The following is a 24,387-nucleotide window of genomic DNA, read 5'->3' on the forward strand; positions in this document are numbered from 1 at the left end:
ATTACTGTCCCATATGATACATGTAAGAAACATCTCTTAATTAGAATTAATGATAGGGACAAAGAGGAGACCATACACCTTATAAATTGTCATATTCTTTCCTCCTCTACAAAAGAAATTATTGCTAAAGCAACTTTTCAAGGCTGTACTGTTTCCTTTACAATGAATATAATTTATTTATTGCTATTTGTCAAAGCACTCTTTATGAAAATATTCACAAAATATAGGGAATATAAGACCACAGATCTGTAAAATAAGCAAACAAAACAAAAAAAACCAAGCAAACAAAACTTGCACCTTCCTTCTCAAAGACAGCCACTAAAAAACCAAACATTAGATTGATTTATAGTTTGAATTTATTCAGAAAAGAAAAAATAAATAGGAGTGGTCAAGTAATAAACCTAAGCAGGAAAAGGGAATCAGGAAATAAAAGTTAGGACCTTCTATTACAATATGATATGCTTTAGACACAGTTCCTTTGGATTTTTCTTTTCTTTAAAGATACATTGGTAAGTAGAGTTCTCAAAGCACATGTTTCACTGGGGTAATGAAAATTGTATTTTTCTTACTTTGCTTCCCTTACCTATACATTCAATTAGACAGTTACTAAACTAGTTACTTAAAAAAAACCCTTGTAGATCTGCATGATCAAACCCTTCAGTGAAGTTACTATGGTCAGTCACAAATTACTTAATATATCTGGAGTATAAAACATTATAACATGAAATATCACACTTTAAAAAAAACAACCTAGAATACAATTCTAGATATTTCCCTCTTCAAAACCAAACAAAACCAAAAGAAAAAGCCTATTACACTGTTGTGAAGTAGTTGCCTCTACAACTGTAGCCACCAAAGCTTGATATGTTATAAAATGTTGAGCTGTTTGCTCTGTTTTAATAAATATTCTTTTCCATTTGTAATCATAACTAGGAGTATTACCAAGAAAGTAAAATTCTAGCATAAGCATGGCTTGCAAATTCACATGAAAATTCATTTTATATTTTTTTAGACCTCTTCAGAGGTCAACAGTATTGAGATCAGGAACAATGTTAACTAATGAGATCAGATCTGCACATGACTTCATCTTGTTTAGCTTCTCAGAGGACAATAATAGCATCCTGGTTTCAGCTGGGATGGAGTTAATTATCTTCTTAGGAGCTAGTGCAGTGCTGTGTTTTGGGTTTGATGGGAGACTTTCCAGTTCCTCAGGCCTTGCTAGAAAAAAGGCTGGAGGGGCACAAGGAGTGGGGAGGGGACACAGCCAGGACAGCTGCCCCAAACTAGCCAAAGTGGTATTCTGTACCATGGGACGTCATGGCTGGTGTACATATACGTGGGGGGGTGGCCGGGATGGGCAGATCATTGTCCGAGGACTGGCTGGGCACCAGTCGGCGGGCGGTGAGCAGTGGCATTGTGCACCACAGGTTTCTTTCTTCCTTTCCCTCTCGATTTTATCCTTTCCTTCCCCTTTTTCATTATTAACTGTTATTGTCATCATTGTTACATTGTTCTTTCAGTTTTATTCTATTTCAATTATTAAATTCTTCTTATCTCAACCCTCAAGTCTTACACTCCAACTCTCCTCCGCGTCCCTGTGGGGTGAGGAGGGAGTGAGTGAGCGGCTGTGTGGTACTTAATTACCAGCCGGGGTTAAATCATGACAAATAGGTTTCCTTGAACCCATGCTATATACAGTCTGATCAAACATACATATTCAAGTCTAAGTTCCTGGTTGGTTCACTAAGATTTCAGGAGTTCATTAACAAACTCCAGGCAAAATTTACCACTGTTCATAACAGTCTTTCAGACAGCTCTAACATGGCTACAACAGACCAAAATAGCTGTCCCCAAATTTAGAATCTGCCTATGAGAAAGTTAGCATTCCCAAGGAGTTACGCCTTTAATATGGTTTATGAAATTTTTTGTTTGTACTGTCCAGATTCAGAACCAGATGATGTAGAAAATGAAGCTTTTGGCACAAGTGGTGGTGGTGGTGGTGGAGCTTTACATTCACTGTCTCGTCTCTGTTTTATTGAGCAACATGGTTTAACTTTGCTTTAAGTAAATATTGAAGTAGATGGTCCTTCAGTCAACAGAAACTTCTCATGTCCATACATTTTGATGCATGTCTCTGTTACTTCATGAAGTCATATGTGGTTATTATCCAAAAGGGAGTGGAGATTTCTGGTTCAGCAGCTCATAAAGACCTTTAGGGAGCAGTTTCTTTAGCACAAAAACATATTAAGCCAAATTCTGCTAGTTACATGGGGCAGGAAGCCAAACTTCACCAACTTTCTAATAATCGGGTCTTTACAAGACTGCTGCAGGCTATTGCTATACACAAAATTTATCAAGAAAATGTGTCCCCCTAGAAGACACCACCTAGTATTCACTAAGCAACACAGACAGAATAGCATGAAATACAGAAGAATCTTAGGTGAACTTAGTTAACCTTTGTGAACCCTAATCAGACAAAAAATCTGTGGTGTTTTGTGTAACAGAAGACCGGCTCCTGTCAAAGTGAGATGGGGAAGTAAGTTTGTTCTTACACCTCTAAGTCCTAGCCTGCATGGAGGTCATTGATGACCTGAGTCTTATACTAAACAAAGAGCTCCACAACTTTCCTTATATCTCTTACCTGTAGGACACCTGAGCAGCAGAGAGAAAGACAATATTCAGATGGTTGTCTTGCTAGCCTCCATGGAGAGCCCATGACCACCCCGAAAGGTGTCAATTACATATGTGAAAACATCTGTACAGCATATTCTATTGTGGCTAGCAAGGTTTTAGAAAGATAAAATACATTCTAAACACTACCCTAAATAAGCCAAGAAGATAACATTCAGGGAGTGTAGTTTGAAAATAATAAAAAAAAAATAATCATGTACCTTGATTATTAAATATATAATTATGTAAAGCACAACTCTGTCTGTTGTCCAAGTATATACATGTATACTTATCACATATTTTGTTGGATTTTGGTTTTTTTACTCAGTTTTAATTTTACAGGGTAGTGATAATAAAGGGCAAGAGGAATAATGGTTTTCTACAAGAAGGCACCAATATCAATCAGTCTTCAGAGGTGGTACTGCAATGGTATGAATATTAACTAAAAACAGAAAAAAACTTACAGAATTACAAGGTATAAAAGAAAGCAGAATATTGCCTCTTTTTTTGTCTCCTCCTACTTTAAAATGGAGATGGACTTATTAGCTATGTTATCCCTGAGCACCACCACAGAAATATATGCAGTTGCATGAAAACTCAATTTATTTTATGATCCACTGTAAACCCAAAGTAACACAGGTCTACAGATACTGAGACAGCATGTGTCTATCTGTATGCAGATTTTGTAACTTTTTTTTATGTACAAATACACAAATCTGCAACATAAACTGGTTACAAAATTTGCATACTTCATTTTGTTCATTATAAAATTTCATATAGTCTAATAATGAGTGAATTTAGAGTCACTACAATCAGATAAAAGGCACCAAGTTACTTAGTGCATGTGCATTTTGAGTCACATACTATTGTCCTTATTTTAAAATCATTACCCATTTGTGTATCTGCATGCAGCCTGAGCCCAGCTCTCCCTTCCCAAATGAGCAGTGTACCTGAGACTAGCTCCCATTCTGACCTTTCATTCACTAATTCACAAGATAAACTGGGCTCCTCTTGCCACCTCTGATGAGGAAACCTTTTGGGACTATGCCTCGGGAGTAAGACATCAAAATCTTCACACTGGGAGTGAAAGAAAGGAGAACTAATGAACTTCTGGCTACCAAATACAATGCTTCCAATGCAAGATCCTCTGGCCACAGTGGCCTGCAATGAAAGTGATATTGTTCTGGTGTACTTTAATCTAGGTCACAGCTGACAACATAAATCTATGTTACCAAGTCTAAAAAGTCATCAGATGCAAACCACATCAACAACACAATTATTTGCAACAGTCAAATGCTTTATAAAAGAAACTGTCACATGTTTGAAAACATACAGTTGTAGGAAAAAAAAGTATTTTCTTGCTGTGATTCTGCACACAGCAGATTTAAACCCCAAGCAATTCTTCTTGAAGCATTCCTGTAAAAAGGTCTACAGGAACAAATGCAAGATATAATCACTTCAAATGGCAGTTTGGGTGACAAGTTGGGATCCATTGAATTTCAGCAAATCTCTGAGGTTTTGTATACCAATTTTTCCCCAAGCCTTATCATTATACAGCTACTGTAATAATAAACTGTAATAAACCATTTGCCTACACTAGTTCCAAATGCATTTTTTCCTGTCTTATCACTTGTCTAAAAAGGATCTGAAAATAGGTCATAATTTCTATGCAGTTGTTTAATATGCAGGAATTTTCACCCAATATTTTTGCAGAAGTCTACCGTAACTACACAAGTGACACAGGATTACTAAACATTCAAAGTTTATTTTTATATAAAATGATCAGTGTTTATGGTCCTTAACGAGATGTCATTATGAAAGAACAATAGTTTCAATGCACAAAGGAACCACCTAAATGATCACAGAGGTACTTGATTTGGGTCTGTTTGAAACCCATGTTAGGGTCTGTCAAAATACATTAATTTTATATTAACTGCTGAAGCTTAAAATCCATTTATTCTCAGCAAAAAAGTAGTTTAATCTCTTCAAAATCAATTCATAGCCAAATAATACTCTTAAAATATGAGGTTATTAATGCAACATTTTTAACATCAAGGAAAACAAAGAATACTGATCTTCTGTTGCAGTGTGCCACACCCACAGTTAATAAAACCAGACAAACTAAGAGGTAACCCCTGAGCTCTGTAGAAAACAAGTAAGCCACAAATAAATGACACATTACGAAGCTGTAATTAACTGGACAGGAACTGGTTCTTCTTTAGAACATCCATTTCAATCATATCAGGTGTGTTTAATGGGTTGTCTGTCACAGGAGCAAAATGCCCATCTCTTCTTCTGCACTGCAGAAAATAAAAATGCAAGTAAAGCCTAAACAATAAGACATAATTTAATCTTCTCTCTGAGGGACAGCAATACCTCCCAAATTGTCAGCTAAGCAGAAGCATTCTTTCTGAAGCTATTACCTCTAAGATGTGGTACTAATGCAAAATAAAGAGATAAGTATTCAAAATACCCATAAGCACAGTTTCCCATACACAACATGCAAGGTTCCAGAGCTATATTCAACTGAGAACACAGGAAATATTATCTTATAGATAACGCTAATAGCCCAGACACTAAAATACAAAGACTGTATTTTGTATATGTCAAGGTGTCACCATGACAATAGTGTTTTAATTGTGAACACGATTTGGGAAATATGGTGATACTGAAGATTAATAACATTTTTATATTTCAGATGGGAAGGAGAAGCGAGTTTATTATTAGCAACAGAATAAACTGTACTCTCTATCAAGATGCCTCTAAAACGTGAGCAACGTACATAATTTTTGAACAATGAATCCAATGGAAAAAGAGAAGTTAATAAAAAAAAGTAAATGTACATTCTGTTTGGGTGAACAAAATCTTTGTATAGCATTACTCACCCTATATAAAGAAGCTGGTTCTATATTACATTTGATTTCATTGTATTGAGGAGCAAAGATCTGATCAAACCAAGTTAATGAATGCTTCTGTCCAACTACTAACAATGATTAAAGAAAAAGGAGAACTTTAAATTCTTTAAGACCATTTCAAGCAGATTGCAAGTACATATTTATTAGGACAAAAATACTGAAAATTAACTAAATGTTATAAAAGACATTTTAAACTGGGAAAATGTGGAAATATATCAGGAGATGAAGTTACTGCTACAACCTTAAGACAGCACTGTTTTACAAGCACTACAGTTCTAGTGGGAGTTAATACAAAAAGATTATCTTTCTGCATCAAAACCTAAAAACTAGAAGCTGCAATATCACCCTGTGATGAATGTTTTCACCATATTCAAGTCCAGCGTATCTCACAGCACCTGGAAACACTTCAGTTGCTTCTTGACCATTTTAGGCACTATCACAGTCTCTCCAATCCAATTCCACCAAGAAACAGCAGTATTTAGTAACATTTATCACCTTTCTTTTAAAAACAGTATCCATCCACTGAACCCTCTCTCGAATTACAAATGCTTCTTGTCACAAGCTCAGTTTATTCTTAATGGTGTGAAAACACCTAGTATAGTTTCCTCCTGGTATCTCATGGAGTATAACTTGTACATGTCATGTCTAAAGCATCAACTCCTCTGTTGTCAGGAATACGTACCGGGATATGCAACTGAACACATCAGTTGATTTCTCAGGTCATCTTCACCTTTCTGACTAAGAGCCCTTTTCAAAACAGCTAATTTATCGTCTCCCAGAACAATCCTAATTAACTGCTTTTGTGTTAGGGTTTCAGTCTCTTGGTTCACCACCATAAAAAGCGTTTGTACCGAAAGTCCTGGTAAGTCCTGTTAACAATAATCCAAAACCATTTGCTCTCCCTGGCCATGTTCCTCCTCCTGCCATATATGTCAAAGCACTTTTTCAGCAGTATCTCTGGATTCAAGTTTCCTGTGAGTAGTTAGCACCATTCACTCCTGAATGATGGACTCTGTAGAATGTCCCCGAAACCAGCTCCACATAAGTGGCAGAAACACTCTGCACACCACTGAGTCATGCCGTCATCCTTGATACCCTACCAAGGGGTTCCCGGTAAAACAATGTCTCCTATCAACAGCAAATCCACCTTAAATGGTGATTACCCACATCTTTTCAGTCCCAGCTACTGCCACAGACAGCCTAGATCTTGGATCTGATTTAAACATTCAATTAATCTTGTTCAAATAAAAAATGTGAAATAATCTGAATTACCAACTGTGAAAATGCCCGAGTTGTTCACAGCTCTTAAACTTTGTGAGAAGAGCAGCTGAAATACTTTCTGAACATACGAGTTTTAAAAAAAGTTTTGCTTAAGTTAAATTCTTAAAAATATCCCACTGAAAAGCTACAGCTCCTATTCTCAAAAATAGGTTATTCTGGCTTGAAAGCTATGAAAATCATCAGAAGGCAGCCTTAGAAAATTGCCATTTCATCTCATCCAACAGGATTATGTTAGAAGCTGTAAGAAAATTCCTCTTTGTGCCCCAGTCCCGCAGAGCATGCTCCCCCAGCATCAACCACCAAACGCATCGCAATCTGCAAGTGAGCAAGAGACTTTCGTCATTGCTTACTGCTGTTCAGTGGGGCACAATGGCATAAATGCTAAAAACGAGATAAGAATACACTCTGTTTCTGGTACCTTCTATCCTCCATCTATGCTTTACAGAAAGTGTGGAGGAGAAGGCAGAGGTAGCATTCACCATAATGCAGAAAAAGGGGAGAAAGTGTGGTGCACACAGAAGGAACATGAGTCAAGACAAGGAGACAAAGTAGTCAGGCTAGGGGAGACAGATGAGACAGGGGCAGGGCGAGATGCAGTCACTGAAGTATGTTTTATTGTAGAACTTGGCATGGAGCCCAGAAAACTGAAGCCTCAAAACCCTCCTCTGCTGTCAGCTAATTTTTACAAAAGCTAATTGCAAAGCTCATCTCTCAGATATGCAGCTGGACACAGAAGGGGTAACAGTCCTCTACAACCATTCCAACAGGAAGACTGCTTTGCACTACAGTTCTTCACTTCTTGGGATACCTATATGATACTATTAAACAGAAAAGGAATCGCGTTTTGTTTAAAACCACAATATTTAATACCATAAAAAAATTTCAAGATTAAATATATTGGAAAAATAACTTAGTTCAGTGAAGAATAAATTAAACATTCAAATACTGGTATTGTTCCTGTATACACTATAGCATGCGCACACACACAACTGGCACACATCTTTTTTCCTTTGCAGACATGGGTAATTAACACATGGCCCACATAAACATGTATGCCAGCATTAATTAAGTTCCCTTTCTTCAACTGTGAAAGAAAACTTCATTCGTGTTCTGTGAGACATGGCTTCAGCCATATGTAAAGGTTACAATACACAGAAAACAGTCTTCTGAGCTACTGTGAATAGAAAACAATGCAAAGGGGGGCTGGGGGAAGGAGAGCTTGGTCAGATGTGCATCCAGGCAGTCCCACATATTAGCTCAGGGATTCTGAGTATTAATTGCACACATCTCTACAACACCTGTTATTCTAAGGAAATGTTTTTAACCTCCAGAAGTCAAAGATGTTGTCCTAGTTTCAACTGGGACAGAGTTAATTTTCTTCTTAGTAGCTAGTGCAGTGCTGGGCTTTGGATTTGGTGTGAGAGTAATGTTGGTAGGACGCTGATGTTCTTAGTTGTTGCTGGGTAATGTTTATAGTAAATCAAGGACTTCGCAGTTTCTCAGGCCCTGCCAGTGAGAGGGCTGGAGGAGCACTGGAAACTGGGAGGGAACACAGCCAGGACAACTGACCTGAACTAGCCAAAGAGGTATTCCAAACCATGGGACATCATGCTGAGTATTATAAGCTGAGGGAAGAAGAAGGAAAGGGGGGACATTCAGCATCATGGTTTTTGTCTTCCCAAGTAACCATCACATGAGATGGAGCCTGCTTTTCTGGACATGGCTGAACACCTGGCTGCCGATTGGAAGTGATGAATGAATTCCTTGTTCTTCCTCGCTTGCGTGTGCAGCTTTTGCTTTACCTATTAAACTGTATTTATCTCAACCCACGAGTTTTCTTGCTTTTACTCTTCAGATCCTCTCCCCCAGTCCACTGTGGGGGGAGTCAGAGAGTCGCTGCGTGGTGCTTAGTCGCTGGCCGGGGTTAAACCATGACAGATGTACGTTTTCCATCATAGTTCTCTGAAGTTACTGTTTTTCCTGGTTTGTATTTATTCACCATTAGTAAATCAGAATTTTTCCCACGCATTGTATTTCATAAATAATAAAGTTACTCCCTGCAAGTGCAACCTAGTGAATGTCAAAGTTGATGCTGAAATGTTAAACAAAGGAAGAGACAGGCATTGACCCACAAAGCAGATGTGTAGCACCATTTAACAGGCTTATGGACAAAATGTATTTCTGAAATATTACTGCATGCATCTGCATAAATCTGACTGTTGATGGGAACCAAAGCTGACAAAGGTTTAACAACATAAAAATGCATCTGTGATGTGGTGAAAGTGACAGCCCGTCAGTGTACAATTATCATATATTACTAATGGAATACTAATCAAACATTAATTACTCTAATTATAAAAACTTGTCTTGAAAGGCAGTCCAAATTTTCACCTCTGGAACTGTAATTGACACACAAATGAATTTGACAGTCTTAATGAGTATAAATCCTTAGTGGGAGAAACAGTATCTTAATCTTGCAGCATTTAGGTTAACAGCCAGTTTCCACTCTCTATGGGTAAAATTCAAGTCAGCTTAGATGGTCTTACGCACTACAACCTCTGATAAGCACTAAACATATCTAACATGAGACAAAGATAATACATATGCTGTGTGCAGGTTTACTGAGTGGAGATTAAGTTTTTCTTTGAAAGAAACCTGGAATATCTGTCTGTAATGTACAAAGTTAAGCCTGAAGTGGGATTTCAGTTATTCATGGGCACACACACACTTTTGAACCTATGTTAACTGTTTTTGTTGCTTCAAAAGTATCTTTTTTGTGCACATACAGTGTTAAAAAACCCACAAATATTAACCAAATACAAAGGAGACCAGGTAGCAGTATAAAGTCTGCCTTTTAGGTGATAATATTTTGAAGTGCCAATAACCCAGCAGGTCTCATTAAAAAAAAAAAAAAAAAGAGGTTCAATCTTTCTGCTTGTGTATTGACACAATCCAATGTCTGCTTAAGGCAGTGATAGACAGCATGAGCCACAGGTTTCAGTGAGTAACAGATCAGGCTCCTATGGATTATCCTAGCTATGCTAAACCATGAGACATTCTTTTTAGCAACTACAAAAAATTGTGCATGTGTTAGAGGCTCCAGCAGGCTATGCTGGCTTATGGACATGTTTCTTTTTATACACCTTGCTGAAGATACTGAAATCTGGACCCATTTATGTCACAAAAGACTTCTGCTATTTATTTCAAAGGGTGTTCTGATTTTATCTGATGTAAAATCATTGGATCATTGAATATCTCAAGCTGGACAGGACCCATAAGGATCATAGAGTCCAACTCCCTGATCCTTGCAGGACTACCTAAAACTAAATCATATGAGTAAGAGCATCGTCCAGATGCTCCTTGAACTCTGACAGGCACAAAAGATACCACCCTACCACTAACAAACTTATAATACTGTTTGACCTTACAGGATACTTGGAAAAGTTTATATAAATCAATTGAAATTCAGACTGTTGACAAAATAGAATGGATAATTAATTGTAATTTTAGAATGATGAGCATAGTTTAATCTGTTTTGAATTCATCTGCCAGATAATTACTTAGGGATTATGAAGAGTGTTATGATTTGTTTAGCACTGTAATTTTTTTATGTTACTGTTTCAAATTACTGCATTACTTTCACTTATATTATCAGATATGGTCTGAAAGTGTAGGAAAGGTCTATTTATCACCTCTGAAATAGGAAATTAATTTGGAACTGATACCATAAATAGAAGTCTAAATATTTTAAACTCCAAAATCATAACTTTAAATTGTTTAATCTTTGTCCTTGGTTATACATCTTCATTATTTTATGATAAAAATCATTCAAACTATGTTCACTTGTAACTAAGGTGGCAAAGAAAACTCTGAAATTATCTGTAGTACTCCAGGTTGATGTGATTTTCTGTTGTTCAAAACAGTGTTTTTTGTATGAAATCATTTCCTCTTGCTAAACACAGAATCCTCTCACATTCATTACCTTGACAACATCCTAGCAAATAAAGTGACCATGTTTTTACCACATCAGGGGTGGCAATATTGTAATAGCCAATGAGGAAGAGACAATGAACACATCTCATCTATTACCGTGGCCAGTACTACACAAATGATTTGCCAGTTCTGATATTTATTGCGCAAAGACATTTCTTCCACACATTATGCTCTTGCTTTACCCACAGACTACTCTGAGGCTTAACATCATATGTATTAACCCTTAAGTCCTAAAATTTAAATTCATTCCCTAACTGGCTATGGAAAATGTTGTAACTGGTGACATCAGATTTTTTGTTGGTTTGTTGGGGTTTTTTTTGAGTTTTCCCCTCCAGTTTTATATTCCACTATCCAAATGATAAACTTGTACCACTCTTGTCTTCAAAAAAAGTCTGAGGTGAGGTAAAATTTAAAAATCTCTAAATATTAAGGATGAAAAATGGTGATTTCATAACAAAACCAGGTTTTCATTTGGATATACGTACTTACATTTATACATACTTGAAGCCAGCATTAAGTCAGATCCATTCCTGCTTTCATCCCACTTACCTCCCTGTAAACTCACCAGCCACAAAACCAGTCTTCTGCATTTTGCATCTACTGAGATAAACTCTACTGCAAATACATTTCTGCTTCCTGTTAATGCTATCCAGTCAGTGCACAGAAGGGCACGAAATCTGGTCTATTTTGATAAAATATATGGGTTTAAGTATTTTTTAATAGAGTATTTTCTTCAGTATGTCTTTGCTTTAATTTCACATTTATTTATTAGGCACAAGCAGAATTACTTATAACAGTTACTCAGTAATGCATGACTAATTTCACCCTACTTTCAAAAAGCATTTGACCTAGCAATAAATACAACAAAATTAATCCTACTTCTTAAAATATCTCCATGTAAACTCTAAAAAAATGCTTAACAAAATAACTGTTAATATTACCTTTGCCACACTTAATTTTCCAGCACATACACAAATAGATCCAGAGAGACTCCAAATAATTAATTTACTTACTTTAGCCAGCGTATTGTAAAGATAATAATGAAATCTATTAAGAAAGGACTACATTATTAGGTTCCATAAAATTGTGGGCAACAATCCATGACTAATCCGCAAATTCAAAGGGGGAAGCGAAATTAATTTTTTTCTTTATTTATCTATTTTAAACAGATAAGATGTGCAGCGGAGACACTGATCAACATATTTAAACATTTTCTTTCTAATACTATGGCTTAACTTTTTCTCCCACAGACACAGCAGGCAGCTTACCTTAGACAAATTCATATTAGAGATAAACAAACTGGAAAGTGACTAAGCACACAAGTTTCAGTATCTACTGTCAGAAGGGCCCTGTTTATGCTACAGGATGATTTGCCATTGAAATTCAATTGGATCAAGAACTGTTCTCTTAGCTGTTGAACTGGAGGTCATCTGGAAACATGTGGAGGTAAAGAAAGTCATCAGGAGTAGTCGACATGGATTCACCAAGGGGAAATCATGCCTGACCAACCTGATGGCCTTCCATGATGGAACGACTGGCTGGGTAGATGAGGGCAGAGCGGTGGACGTTGCCCACCTTGACCGCAGCAAGGCTTCTGACACTGTCTCCCATAACAGCCCCGGAGGTCAGCTCAGGCCGTGCGGGCTGGATGAGGGGACAGTGAGGCGGATCGAGAGCTGGCTGATGGCAGAGCTCAGGGGCTGTGACCAGCAGCGCAGAGCCCAGCTGGAGGCCTGTAGCTGGCGGGTTCCCCAGGGCTCAGCGCTGGGCCCAGCCCTGTCCAACGGGCTCCCCAGCGCCCTGGGTGAAGGGGCAGAGCCCTCAGCAAGGCTGGCGGTGACACAGCCCTGGCAGGAGCGGCTGGTACCCCAGCGGCTGCGCTGCCGTTCAGCGAGGCCTGGGCAGGCTGGAGAGCTGGGCGGGGGGGACCGAATGCAGTTCAGCAAAGGGGGTGCCATGGGGGCCTGGGGGGCATCGGGAGGAACGTGGCCGGCAGGTGGAGGGAGGTGATCCTGCCCCTCTGCTCTGCCCTGCTGAGGCCGCACCTGGAGCGCTGTGTCCAGTGCTGGGCTCCCCAGTTCAGGAGAGACAGGGAACCACTGGGGAGCGCCCAGCGGAGGGCTGCCAAGGGGATGATGAGGGGACTGGAGCTTCTCCCTTGTGAGGAAAGGCTGGGAGAGCTGGGCCTGTTCAGCCCGGAGAAGGGAAGACCGAGAGGGGATCTTATCAATGCACACAAATAGCTCAGGGTTAAGTGTCAAGAGGATGGGGCCAGGCTCTTTACAGTGGTGCCCAGCGACAGGACAAGGGGCAACGGGCACAAACTGCAGCACAGGCAGCTCCATCTGAATATGAGGAAGGACTTCTTTACCCTGAGGGTGACAGAGCAGTGGCACAGGCTGCCCAGAGAGGCTGTGGAGTCTCCTTCTCTGGAGACATTCAAAACCTGCCTGGGCACGATCCTGTGCAACCTGCTGTAGGTGACCCTGCTTTAGCAGGGGGTTGGACTAGATGATCTCTAGAGGTTCCTTCCAACCCTGATAATTCTGTGAATCTGAGGAATGCTATCTGATGATTGTTTAAATAGTGTGTGCTGATTTACTTTTTTCCCAAGAAAAAATACATATAAATAAATACATCTTATTCTGAATACATCTTATTCTGTAAAATTTCAAGTGTCTCAGTATCATACGAAGTACGTATTCAGCTTTGAGTAATAACTTACTACACAAATGTAAAGCAATTTATTTGCATCCACTAAAACAGAATGAATCATATCCATGATACCAAACTGCAGTAATAAATTGCTGAGTTCTGCTAGTGGTGGAAGAAGCTTTATCAAATTAGATTTTATGGTACATCTCTATTATAGTCATCTTTTATTTATTTATTCAGCCATACATCATGGTATACTAAATAACATATTGGCTCTTTACAATCTGTGGAGGGCACACATCTGCCTAGATCAAACTGTTAAAATACTTTTTCCTTTACCATAAGTAAGGGGTGTTTACTATAATAAAAAATATGAGTGCAGGGTAACCGTGCTGCTGGTATCCAAAAATTTGGTACAGTCACCGTGACTATGTAGAAAAACTGTCTAATATTACACCCACTGAGTGACTTATTCTTGAGAAGTGGACTTGTGACTAACTGGGTCTACCACATGTATGCAGCTAAGCAAGTGTGCGCCGTAGGTCTGACATCGGGTTTGTGAAGTTTGTTACCCATTTGACCTAGCTGGTCTATAAATTCATGTTCTCAAGGTCACCTGATGGCAATAACTAAAGTGACACTGAGCCGTGAGGTGCAAGTGAAGTGTGTGTTTGCTGCCTTCAAAACCTTCCAGAAAGGGAATTCATGGTTCCTCCTCAAGGTCCTCATTGCTTCCACCAGAAAAACAAGAAAACCTCTTTAAAGTATGCATGTGCCTGAACAGCTAATCTCAGCTTCTCTCAGGCCTCCTCTACAACACGGAAGAGTAGGGAGAGATGAACATCAAGAATAAGGCAGTTTAAAGGGGACTCACTCTCTGACTTTTATTCTCCCTGCATTTGAGGAAAAAAAAATCCCCCATCAGAAGATCAGTCCTGACTTAAACCTAAATTCAAAGCACATCTAAGCCTGAAGAGGTACTCCATGTTTATCAAGCAAATTGCTAACATCACCAGCAGCTGCCATGAACTAGATATGGAAGGAAAGACGAGTACAGCAGCAGGTTTTGGTTAGACTAAATGTTGAGAGAAAATCAACAGATACATCTGAAATAATTTATATTCTACAATAACACAAGGCTGTTATGTACACACAGTATTGGAGTCAACAGTACGTTCATTTTTTGATACAAAGCAGTAGAAACCCCAAATCAAACTAAACCCAAATGCTCAAAACCAGGATACTGCTTTGTTCAGCAGTTGTTTAAACCGATGTCTAAATCAGCTGCAAGGGCACTGTATGCTGAGCCCCTGTAGGGTGAAGGAAGCCAGAAAGGCTAAACTAGTTCTGGCAGACCCATCAAATAATTAATTAATTATACCACAAATAATTAATTAATGATCCCAGTTTTGTATAAAAAAAAAGAAGAATCACAGTCGAACAAAGTAAAATTCCAGATCCAATTTATTAATTGGTAAACTCAATTGTAAATTGAGTTGTAAATTGTAAATAAATAAAGTAAAATAAAATACTGGGCTTTTTTGTAATAATCTCAGGTTCAAGCATTGTTTCTTGCATCAAGGACGTATGTCACACAGAGATAACTGGGAGCTGCACACAGAACATTGGTGGGATTTGTTCTAAATGATGTACTGTATTAAACATGAAAATGAACTTTAGTTTGACATCACTACAGATTAATAATACTAAAGCTTTTAAGAGATCCAATGTCCATTTGTGGGCTTTCCTACATATTAGTTTCTCTGTTCTTAGAGACTGTAAGTCCTTGGGAAAATGGTCTAATTATTTTTGGTCCTATAGCAGTTCAGGAAGCAAGTTACAGATAAGCTGAATAGCAAAAAGCAGGTTACAGTGTCTATAGATGTGTGAAGTCTGCCAGAAAATTGATTATTGGACACACAGAATGGAAGTCTTCAATTTTCTTCTCATTCTATGTAAAATTTTCCTTTTAGCTCCAAAAGAAACTGAAATGGGGACCAAGGTGAACCTCCATCTTTCTCTCACCATGCTCCACTCTGTGTTGTCATGGAGGCACCAGAAATTTAGAATAAAGAAATGTGATGTAATTAATTTCTCCCAGGTCCTGTAGAAATGCTGTGATCCTCGAGTAGTCTCTTTGCAAGTATTTTTTGTCTTCAGAAAGACTCTACAAGTGTAACACATGAAAATATTGCTACTGCATTTCAGCAATTCTTCTTATGAGAAAAACCTCTCATATGGCCCTGACCAATTGGTGCTCAACATTAAAAACCTCTTAAGGCTTTTTACAGGCCAGGCAACCTGCTCCAGCAGTTCACATCCAAAATGCCAGTCAGCATAAAGAGCAAAGGATCAGGTCAAGAACTTTAGTATACTCTCATATTTTGACTTGGTTCTGTCAGCAATGTCCTCTGGAAAGTAATTTAACATAAAAGATTAATTGTTTTGCAGCACGCTGCACTGATTTTAGAAGTACCCTGCATAACATCTGCTTTGTAAATAACCAAAGTACTTGAATACTGCTAACGTTGCTAACTGTGCAAGGCATTTTTCACATGAATTTGTAAAAATGGGAATGGCATTTCCTCATCTTTTGTCTAAATCTACCACTGATAATTACTAAAATCTGGTTTTAGAAATGTGCAAATTATTATTCCTTTTTTTTCTGTCTGTCTGATCCTGATTTCTAAAGGTATCCCATTTTCAGAAAATACATTTTATTTGAAGACAAACAGTGTGCAAGAAGGTAACCATATGTATAGAATAGTAAATGTCCTTTTTATTGAACTCATTAGAATATCTGTGATGTGCAAGTGGTCTCACAGGCTTCACGCTGTTGGTTTGCCCCTTGACTGAGAAATTATTAGCATATGACACGTCAAACAAATGATCCTTTTCATGCATAAATACCTTTGCTCATATAGAATTCTGCTATACAACACTCTCTGCAAAATACAGCATGAAGATTCCCAGCAGGTAAATTTATATCATGCTATAGAGGGGAAAAACATACAAGTATTCTAGCAGTCAGATCACACACCATCACAGTATGATAAGAAACACCACATAGATGTGCATGTTGGGGGAAAAAAAAAAGATAATTTTTCCATACAAAAATCAACTCACACTTCTACTCAAAGTGAAATGAATACTCTTCAACTACCATGCCACTTTGATTCTGTAAATGACATTACACGGGTATTGAAACAGCTCTACAAAGAATATCATCTTTGAAGTAATTTTTATGAACTAATAAAAAAACCCCAAACGACCCAAACCAAAAAGAAAGTGGAAGAGGTAACCATGGTTTTCATATGAGTAAGTTTGTAATCTTTCAGGAATTAAAAATGTAAATATTTTTTTCTGAGCTAAGAGGACAGCCAACTGGTTTGAATATCATTCAGGAGCCTCTCCTGAATGCAGTATCAGTAGCTTTTTTTTTTTTTTTAAGAAAACATCCTGCATTGGCTTTTCTTCCAAGGAAAAGTAAGATCCAAATGTGTGAGAAAAAGGTTTTGTCTTCAGTAATTCTTTGTAATTCTTCTTGAGTTTACTTTATCACGTAGACATCCGTATTACATTTTTTTTTAAGAAATCCATCTTTTTCACTAAATATCACAGTGCTTCTCAAATAGATATTGTATCTCTTCTTCTAGGCCCTTTCATTTAATACAGTGATATAAGTAGCATACTTTTCAAAGTACCACTAATCTAGTAATTGCTACAACTCTTTCCCTGTTGCTATTAAATGACACACACCATCTAGGCATTTGGGATGATTTTCTTCAGAAAATCCTTTGAATAATCTTCCCAAATATTACATTTTATGGTTGCAAAGTTCTTCCATAAACAGAATTACAGAATCAATATCGATTTTCAATCTAAATTGTTTTGACACGACGATGCTTGCAATACTTCTCTCGTACAAAATAACAAATTCTCCTAATTCTACCTCTTTAATTCCTTGCTGTGGTGATCTTCCCCCTATTTATCCTACTTTGCCACCCCCTTGCCACTAAAAAGCTACATATGGATATTCATAAATATTATTTTTAAAAATGTATATAAGCTTGACAATAAGCAGCTCTCAGCAAAGAAGTCTGTTAGAAGGAACAGCTAGGTCTATAATCTCCTATGATATATTTTTACAAAATGGGGTCTGATAACCAATTTAGTGACATTCTAAAAGATGGTCACAAAAAAAAGAAAAAAGAAAAAAAGAAAAACAAAACTCCACAACATTATGGATGGAAACCAGATGCAGAGCTGTTGACAACTTTAAAGGACCAAACCACGCCTGAGCGTTATGTCCAATGAGCAGACAGACGGAAGACACAGACTGAAGGGAACAGGGAATCTCCTTTATTATCCTTGTGAAACATTTGCACCAATGCAGTTCCAGCACCACAAACCCAGAAGCTGCATTCTCCTACAACCAACAAAATGAAGCTTGTCCTATGTGAATGTTATACTGTAAGGACCCAAAAATTCTGCAAGACGGAAAGAGGATGAAGATTCTTGTGTACTTCTGATATCTGTGAGACACCATGTGTCCATGAAACACGCTGATGCTAAATACTTCTGCTAGACAAAAGCAACTGCACAACGCCTGTTCAGTTATTCATGAGTAGATACTGTTGAGACCACTACCAAAATCCCAGAAACCTGGATTTCATCTCCATCTCCCTTTAAATTTTTTCTTCTTTTTTCCTTTTTTCTGATGACAAGACAAAAGCAAAACACAGGACAGTAGTGAGACACTAATTCTCAATATTGACTTTCAATGTCCGATGCACGCTGCTAAAACTGAAGTTACCATGCTGAAGATGAGACTCTAATCACTGTCTCTCACTGTTACTGACCTCAGATCAGGCAGATACGTTATCCTGCTCCATCTGCAAAACTAAAGAGACACATGGGAAGAAAGTGTGTACAAGCACAGAATTAGCAACAGAAGTCACTCAGGAAGCTGGCTGGGAAAAAAAAAAAAGCTCTCTTTTCATTTGAAAAAGTAACTTGGCTACCGTCCTATCAGCATGCCCCTTGAAGTACCTTCAGCAAAGATTTATGCCCAGAACATGAAAGGGACTTTCAAGCATAATTCTTAGAATTTTGGGCGATACTCATCCCCTTATCTTCCCTTTCCCCAAAAGAAAGAAAAACTCAAGGAATCTTTGACTGGATTCAGCACAGGCACTACATCAGCACATCAGGCTATTAAGAAGCTGAAACCTGTAAGCTGCTGCAAGTCAATTCAAGCTACTGCAACCTACATTCAAAATTCGCCCACAAAGCTTAAAAAAGCACCCTCTAGATATGAGATCTTTGGTTATAAGTTGATGCCGCACACTTCTGTCATCTGAACCACAACAACTGAGGTTTGAAACCTGAATCTAGATATCTAGAAGTGTACGCTTCCTTCACACAGTAAAACGCCCATTTCTGAAATCCATAGTTTCCTTAGTATGAGAAATCAGAAGATGAAGAATTTCTTCAGCTAATTAAAGGTGACGGTAAAATTTTCAAATGGAGGGAAAGAACTGGGATGAGGGATGCTCACTGAAATGTTACCAATACAAGGGCAGGGCATCATGTGGAAAAAGATCAAGCCTCTCATATACGAAGGTTAAAGGAAAAGTTTCAGAGGCAGCTATTCAAAAATAATTCTCATCTAGCAGATGCTGAAGATACACATAAAGTCAAGCTTACTTGGCAAGCCAGATTATGAATGTACTCTCTGCTATCATTATGGTTTCCTGAGCAGATTTTCAAATGACACAGGCAATTCTTTCAGAAACATAGAGATACAGAAAGGTAGAAATACACTGTGTGATTTCAAAGCACCGCAAAGTGTTTCTATAGACAATCTGCCAACAAGACAAGTTAAGAAGGCCAAAGTCAGCATTAGCATCTGTCTTCCAATTACAGCGTCACAAATGACATATTGCTCAGTGACAAATGATGACTGCTGTCTTATATTAAAATGGTTGCTCTAGCAGATGTTTTTAAATTATCCCAAGTTATGTCACAGGGAAAGGCAAAAGAACTGGAAATATGCCCAGAGAGACCTGGTGCACCAGCAGCCTAAGGGAGCGATTTAAAAAGCCATTTGATATCCTCTCATGAGATCCTAGCTACAAAAACTGAATACAGAAAGGAAAAGGAGAACAGAAAATCCGCTATATTCCTCTGTGGAAGTTTCAAGTATCTGATTACAGGATCATCTGGAATAAAACACATTCACCTCATCTTAGCTTGGTCAGAGACACAGTCTAGGCAGATAGTCCTTCACAGAAGAGAGGGAAAAAAAACCAAAAACAGCCCCTAGAATTACCACAATAAGCAGTGCTCTATATTACTGCTCTGTGATGACAGAGTCAGGGCATAAACTCTTTTTATCTTGAACATCTCCAAACTGCAATCCTAGTATCACATATTACATAGTGACTCAAAAAATAAAATTAACCGCTGCTCCCTCATGAGACAAGGTAGCCTGTTTTTACTGCTACAAAATCTCTAGGACACCATGGGAAAACTCAGTCCAAAAAGAGTATAGACAAATAAAAGTGAAAGAGAGAAAGAGAGAAAGGAGATGACCACCCTTCTGCCTGAAACAGACTAAGGAGTAGGGCTCTGTCAGGTCTTACACACTTAGAAACAAGACAGGTCTTCAAATCAAAAACCTGATGGGGAAAACAACTTATTTCCTGAAACCCCATATTGAAATCATGTAGGTATAGAAACACTGAAATATGTGAGTGGAAGGGAGAATGAGAGCGGGAAGAAACACAGAGTCTGTGCTCAGCTAGTGTAGCATCACTCTCAAGAGCAGCTCTCTGGAAGCATGAGACAACAGTAAAAGCACACTCCAGTAGACAAAATAACCACAAAGAGGAAGGTGCCAAGGAATGCTGCTACAAGTTAAGGAATGGGTAGGCGTCTTGTCTTGACCTATGGTGAGGGAGAAAATCCTTTCTCTCTCGTTACCATGGAGATCCCCTTTTCAAGTTTCTTTGGATGAGATTTATGCACAAGTGCAAAATTTGGCATAAGAGGAGGACAAGTATTAATTATGCGCCCCTAACAAAAATAGCCTTCTTAAATCTTGAGAGATAATACAACAGCGGCTGTAAAAAATAAGTTTGGTTACAGAGATTAAGGGCTGAATAAACTGTCTCATGTTAAAGTGCCTTGAGCTCTGTCTTCTTAAAATGGCAATACCAGTCTGAGGGTATCGCACCTGTCTATTACAATCTGGGTGAAAATTTGAGTTACTGGATGGCCTGAGACCAGAGTGAAAATTACAACAACAACAACAAAAGATTGCATGGAGGCTGCTTACTACTGTTCCTTGGTGCAGGATTGCTTTTATTTGTTATACTATTTCATTAATTATTCATGCAGTTCTTTTTCTATTTCCAGGTGGCAATATCACTAGCCAGGGCTGCACTGAGATGCACCACCTTTACAGGAAGGACAACATTGCAAAGCCTAACACAAACAGATTATATTGATATGCTTGCAAGTTAAATCCACAAGAGACAGAACAGAATGAGCCTTGAATTAAACATGTATATTTAACTACACAGTTCTAGTGAAGGAAAGAAAAAATAAAAATAATACTTTATTTTGAGAGTAGATATATATAATGGAACACTATTGTACCCTTTATTTTGAAACTACTTGATTACTTTTCCAATAAACAGCATATTTTGCTCCCATACGCTTTCATTAATTTATGCTAATTGTAATAGTTCTGCAATACACAGTATCAGACAGAGAAGCTGTACAGAAGGAACTGTGTTATTGCCATTAACAATTCCTAATTTTCCTGTAATGGTTACTATCAGCAGTAAATTTATCTATAAATATATATCATTAAGACTTTATGATCCTTTGGATCAGCAGACACCCATCAAATTTGCAACACCTTCCAAGTGAGGCGGAAATACCATAAGTGCGTACACTGGACCCACACACCAGCAGAATTTAGTGTTGCCTCTTTAAAGGTGAATTAACATTGAAACACAACCCAAGGCAACCGCCTGAGCGTACACCATGCCTACAAGCACACCTACCTCTTATATTTATAAGTAGGTTACAAGTTAAACAACGACTTTTTTTTTTTTCTTTTTAAATAACTAACTTCATGTGCTGTCCACTACGTTTCCCACTGGTTTTGCTTCTCTTACTATTTCCTCCTTTTTTGTCTTCCCATCTTTAACAGCGTATTTACGTATCCCTGGCAGCTGCAGAAAACAACGTGAATGAAGTAAGACCATCCAAAATCAATCATGCGCGAAAACGGAGAGCTCCCTGTTGAATATTAATTACTCGATAATTTTCCTCCAGGATCAAATAAAAACGTCGACCTCCGCCAGAAGCAAGCACAGTGCGCCAGTCCCCTCGCTGGCATCCTCAGCCGGGCTTAGTAACGGCGGCGACAAGACGGAGGACAAGCCCTAATTACATAACGGACCCCTCCGAACGCCTCGGTTCCCGGCGGCGGCGGGTGGACAGCGGCACAGGCCGCCCCGCTCCCGGCTCCGCGCCGCTCCCGGCTCCGCGCCGCTCCCGCCGCCCGCAGGCCCCCGCTCGGAAAGCGAGGCGCAGCGGCGCGGCGCGGGGAGGCCTGCGCCTCCCGGGATACGCCGTAACCCCCGCTCCTCTCCGCTCCGGGGGCTGCCCCGCAGCTCTTCGCCGCTAAGCGCCCGCACCCGTGTCGCGCCGGGCCCGGGGCCGCCCCGAGGAGGGGGGGCTGCGCCTGGCCGGGGCCCGCCGCCCCCCCGATCCCCCCCTCCGGCGGCGGCGGGGGAGCTTCGTTGCCGAGCGGCCGGGCAGCACAGGCTCCACACCGCCGCCTTCCTCCCTTCCCCTGCCGGCCTGAAACGCCTCCCCCCGCAGCCGCGCCTCCGGGGAAGGACAGTCGGGATCGGGGTCCGGGCGAGTCCCGCGGGACGCAGGCCGCTCGGCGGGACCTCCCTTCGGCTGCACAGCGCTCCGCACCACAGGGCGTCGTGCGCGGGGGAGGGCAATATTCACCCCGCGCCTCTTGTCCTGCGAGGAGGGACACGGGACAAACTCGGCTCGAACAACGGGCGACAACTAGTTGTGGAGCCCGCGGAGGGCGTCGGCGGGACGCGGGTCGGTGCGGGCAGCCGGCGGGTGCGGGGCCGGGCCCGGGGCGGCGGCTGCCCCCGCCCCGCTCGCTCGGTGCCCGCGGCAGGGCCCCCCCCCGGGGGCGGCGGCGGAGGATCGCAATCCTCGGCGGCTGCCGAGACACCCGCGGAGCGGGGATCGCAGCCCCGCAACGCAAGGCCAGCTAGAAATTACTCATTTGAATGATGCAGCAAACGACGGGGAGGGGTGCAGGTGGGGGGTGTTAGCCCTCCCGTTGCCGCGCTCCAGCCCTGATTATAAGGCAGGCTCCCTGCCGAAGCCAAGAGCTCTCTCTTCCGAGCACACAGCAATTAATAGCAACCTTCATCCCGCGAAACCTTCGCTAAGCACTCCCACACGCTCGCAACCCGCGGTGGCAACTGCGAGGAGCACAATAGCGGGAACATCTCTGTCTCGCAGACCCGGGGCGGGGGGGCTGGGGAAGCCAAACCTCTCGCGGCAAATCCCGATCCCCAAGACGAGGAGTCCCGGGAAGCCACGGGGAGCGGCAGCAGCGGCAGCCGCCGGCGCGGCAGGAGGGCAGGCTGGCTGCCTGGCAAGCGGAGGGCGTACGGCGCAGCACGCTGCCAAAACACCATCACCCACCGGTATTGTCAGCAAACAGCACACAAGCATTTACCTTTTTATGCCCGCCGTCCGTCAGTCAAGCATTTGAGGGAGAGAAGGGGAAAGGAAAGGAGAAGAAAGAGACAGAAATAGAGAGAGACAGGCGACTGCTAATCCCTGTGTAGAAAGACTTCCAGCAGCAGCAGCAGCAGCAGCAGCATGCGTGTGTGCGTGTGCGTGCCCGGAGTGGAAGCACAGCCCTTCTGGCGATGCACAGGCTCATGCACCGAAGTACTGTCATGTGCGTATCTCGGTGTGTGTACCCATGGAGAAAGAAAAAAAAAAAAAAAAAGAGAGACGGGGGAGACTCGTCAGTCACACGCCTGGCTGTGCATGGATGGGGGGGGGGGGGGGGGGGGGGCAGAGGAGGAGGAGCCCAACGCTCCCCAGCCCAACCACCGGAGGAGCCGCTCGCTACTACGGCGGCCGGGCACCGCAAGCCGCCGGCGTGCTGCCCCTCCGCGCCAGCCCCGCACGCCCGCCCTTCTCCTCCCGCTCCCAAGGACGGGCCTTCGGGAAAGACCCCCCCCTCCAGGGCCTCTGGCCCCGGGGACCCTGCTGCACCCCGCGCTGCCCCAGCCTTGCGGGAAGCAGCTGAAACCCCCACCGCCGCCCCAGCCCCGGGTTTCTGCCCAAAGCGTGCCGCCCCGGGGAGCGCCCCCGGGCCGCGGGGATGCCCGGCGGGGGACGGGGCTGCGGCGCCTCCCCGGGGGGGCGGGCAGGCCAAGCCGTGCCCACCGGCACCGGCCACGGCCGCCGCGGGAAGGGCATGCGGATCCGTGCGCGGGGGGTGCCGGCGGCGGTCGGGGGTGCGGGGGTGGCCGGGCGGGGTGCGGGTTGGGCGGTGGCAGGAGCTGTAGGTACGGCGACAGCCACATATGTTCGCGACCACTGACAGCGACAGCGCGGTGAATGGCTACAGTGCCCCAGGCCACTGTGCCCGCACCCCCATCCTCCCGTGTCCAGCCAGGTATGCTCAAATTCCAACCACGGTTGGTATGACTTACCAAAAGGTATTTGAACAGCGGTAATAACGTTCAAATCAATTATGTGCTGCACTGTAAATATTACATCAATCTTTTGGCTG

At 41.3% G+C, this 24,387-nt stretch overlaps 1 protein-coding gene across 1 annotated transcript in view; it reads right to left on the reverse strand.

Annotated features, from left to right (window-relative positions):
- The window catches only part of DLGAP1 (DLG associated protein 1), a 429,880-nt gene extending 406,330 nt beyond the window's left edge, over positions 1-23,550 (reverse strand). The window contains exon 1 of the mRNA XM_056333020.1: positions 23,314-23,550. The gene's annotated coding sequence lies outside the window, so the exon portion shown is untranslated. The remainder of the gene's footprint in view (positions 1-23,313) is intronic.
- Between the last annotated feature and the right edge of the window lie 837 nt (positions 23,551-24,387).

The sequence above is a fragment of the Falco biarmicus genome, chromosome 3 (genome assembly GCF_023638135.1).
Source record: "Falco biarmicus isolate bFalBia1 chromosome 3, bFalBia1.pri, whole genome shotgun sequence".
Classification (NCBI taxonomy): Eukaryota; Metazoa; Chordata; class Aves; order Falconiformes; family Falconidae; genus Falco; species Falco biarmicus.